General features: G+C 37.7%; 1 pseudogene; it reads left to right on the top strand.

The window, feature by feature from the left end:
* Positions 1-293: 293 nt before the first annotated feature.
* LOC149246535 (uncharacterized) lies at positions 294-875 on the top strand (annotated as a pseudogene).
* Positions 876-3,630: the final 2,755 nt, after the last annotated feature.

Here is a 3,630-nt window from a genome sequence, read left to right as displayed (position 1 = left end):
TATCACAAAGGTCCAAGTAGCCATGCATCTGAATCTACAAAGCTAAAAAGGCGCTTGGAAGAAGTGGTGGTGTTTATGTTCCTCCTTTCAAGATGGCCCAAATGATGAAATATTTGCAAGATAAAAGCAGTTTGGAATATCAGCGTATGTCTTGGGATGCTCTTCGTAAAAGTATCAATAGGCTTGTAAACAAAGTGAACACATAAAACATTAAAAAAATTATCCCAGAGCTCTTTGCAGAGAACCTTATCCGGGGAAGAGGTCTATTTTGTAGGTCATGTATGAAATCCCAGATGGCATCACCTGGATTTACTGATGTTTTTGCTGCCTTGGTTGATGTGGTGAATACAAAGTTTCCAGAAGTTGGTAATCTCCTTTTGAGAAGAATTATTTTGCAGCTTAAGAGAGCTTTCAAACACAATGACAAGCCTCTGTTACTAGCAACAACAAAATTCATAGCTCACCTAGCGAACCAGCAAGTTGCACATGAGATCATTGCTTTGGAACTTCTTATTGTTTTGCTGAAGAATCCTACAGACGACAGTGTTGAGGTTGCTGTTGGATTTGTAAAGGAATGCGGGTCCATGCTTCAAGACCTATCACCTCAAGGCCTCTATGGAATTTTTGAGCGATTTAGGGGTATTCTTCATGAGGGAGAAATTGACAAACGAGTGCAGTTTTCGATTGAAGGACTCTTTGCAATTCGCAAAGCCAATTTCCAGGGTTATCCTGCTATTCGTCCAGAACTGGATCTTGTGGAGCAAGAAGATCAGTTTACCCATGAATTTTCCCTAGAAGATGAGCTTGATCAAGAAGTTGGCCTCGATATTTTCAAGCCAGATCCATTTTTTTTTGGAGCACGAGAAAGCTTATGAAAACCTTAAGAAAGATATCCTTGGAGAGGAATCTTCAGATGAAGTAGAAGGAGAGAATGATTCAGGTCAGGAGTCAGATGAAGATATGAAGATGGTACTGTTCATTCAGTTGTATTTGCTGGATTTTCAGCAGAGTCTCTTGCTCAACGAATTATACACCACAAAGCTAAAGCACTGCTAACTTGTAATGCTGTCCGCCGGGGTGCTAAATTCATTAATCTGAAAGAAATAAATAGACTCTGCGCTGGTGGAATCATCTAAAAATGGAGTTCCTGTAGGTGTCTGTTTGACATATGCAGATGAGTTTGCATTAAATAAAAAACACACCATGAAAGAAAGGAAGAGACATCTGGTGGCAGGATACAATTCCAAAATACATGACCGAATGTGAAGTTAGATGGATTGATGCAGAAGATCCTCTGTTCCTTCTATATGCAAGTGGTAGTACAGGGAAACCTAAAAATGCTGCTCAAAGATTGTTGGCCTTGTGAACTTAGCTGGTTTTGTGAACTTGACAAGTCTGGATCTAAAGAGGTGCTCAGGGATTCATGGTGAATTGGTGCATCTAAAAGGGCTTACAAAATCAGAAGCAAGCTGTTTAAAAAAAAAAAACTCAGCAGTTTCGTAGCGCGCTACGAAACTGCTGTAGATGATGATTTTAACGCAAAACAAGCAGTTTTGAATTATAGGCGGGAATTTTGAAAGGGAAACATCTAGAACGCATACAAAGAATCATTTGAAGCTATCTAACAGTTAACCAGGTCAAGACACGTGGAGATAATATGCATTCGAATCCAACTTTGGATTCTTGTCATAAAGGAAGCATATCTCATATTTATCACACTTCAGGATTGGTGAAACAGTTACAGTTTGCAAAGGTTTTGGCTTTTACGTATGCAAATGGTGGACAGCACATCAAAGACGTGGCAGTTTGCTCCATTTTGGGGTAATTAAAAGATAAAGGATATACTTCGTTGGATCTAGACATGGTAAGGCATACTAAGGACAAATACACAGGGACAGTTTCATATATTTCAGGGTATTGGAAAGGATGTGGCATTAAAGATCAAACATGGAGCTTTGAGCATCCATTACAACCAAACTAAAGGGGGAGTAGATGTCAAAGAACGAAGTTCATTGTAATTAAAGCCATCAAGCATGTAATATGGAGTTAGAGTCATAGTTAATTTAGAACTCTTAGAAAACTCCAGTCAGCACTTTATTGTATTTATTAGTTAGTTAAATGGTTGATAGGTGTCATTAGAAATAGACTTCGAGTTCCCCTCAGGTTTGAGGAGGAATCTCAGTTAGTTAAAATAAAGAGATCTATATATAGTTGAAAGAGCAATGTAATCAAGGTTGGAAAAATTTATGACAAAGCATTGTTTTGGCTTATGTAAAGACAGAGTTTCAGTAATATAATTTGGCTGCTTTACTTCTCAGGATTCATGAAGGATTTCTATGTTCAGAATTTGTGATTTTACCCTTTCCTTAATGTCTTTTACAGTTGCATAGATGTATAATCACTCAAAATTCACTGATTGTGCTCTGATTTCCTGTATGCATTTATGAGTTGTGGTTCCATATGTGTTATGTTCTGAATACTCAAATGCTGAATGCCCTGACTTCTATGTAAAGGCAGTATCAATGTTTACTGAGGTGTTGTTCACTCCATAGGCCCAATGGAAACTTGTTTAATGTTTTTCCAGCATCTATATTTGTCACAGTTATTTCACAAAGAGTTAGCCATCTTATCTTAATCAAAATCATTAACCCATCTAGAGAGAGCCCTCTCAGGTTGAGGAGGCTAAGCCTCAGCCTAAAGTAGGTTTGAAATAGTTACTTGAAGTCTTCCTGGTCTGCAGCCTTCCAGGGCCTGATTTTGAGATAACATTTTGGTGCGTCTGCCGGGAGCCTGAAGTCTATTCATTCCCGAAATTAAGAGGTTGAACTTCAGAAGGTAGCAGGAGCTCAGACATCATTTTGAGGCTGCAAATCTACCTTGGTGACTCCATTGTTGAAGAATTCGAAATTCATAGATTCATGGTGTTTCCACTTGAGTTATGAAGGACCCGGATGCTACCATTCTTATTTCAAGGTATGCATGCATAAATTTTTCAGGAATTCATGGTTTCCCAAATAATTTTCCAAAGGATGCATATTTTCTAAGGAATGGTCCAAAATTCAATGGAGAGGATTTGAGTTTAACTTTGAAGCATATATCAGATTTTTGTGATTTTACAGAGCTTCTTAGAGTTAAACATGAGGATGTTTGCATTATGTTGTTCTATGATTCACTTCATGGGAAATGTAAACAGTGGATTGAAAGCTTTCCTACCAAATCCATTAAGTCATTTGAAGAATTTTGGCTTATGTTTTTGGAGGAATGGATAGATAGATCAGATGTGGTGGCAAACTCTCCTTCAATTCAAGGTTTCAAACAATGGAATGATGATCATATTAATGAAGAAATAGATCAAAGTTTTTCTTTGTCCTTGTCTTCTTATCTAAAATCATTTGACTGCAAGGCAGATGATAAGATGAAATTTTTGGATGAAGTTGCTGAGGACATTGAGAAAGACATTGAAGGTTTAGAAGGTCAAATTCAATCATATAGTCTTCATGGTCATGATCATTCTTTTCAAAAGGTTTCTGTGTCAGAACGCAAGGAGAGAGTGTGGCTTCCTTTCTCTTTCACGATTGAGGAAAAGTACAATGTTATTGAAGATCAGTTGGCACACCTAGAAAGTTACAA

Source organism: Pinus tabuliformis, chromosome 7 (assembly GCF_031772625.1).
Source record: "Pinus tabuliformis cultivar Carrire ecotype Pingquan chromosome 7, CPIR1, whole genome shotgun sequence".
Taxonomy (NCBI): Eukaryota; Viridiplantae; Streptophyta; class Pinopsida; order Pinales; family Pinaceae; genus Pinus; species Pinus tabuliformis.
Note: the sequence above shows the minus strand (reverse complement) of the source record. Positions and strands in the feature narration are given on the sequence as shown.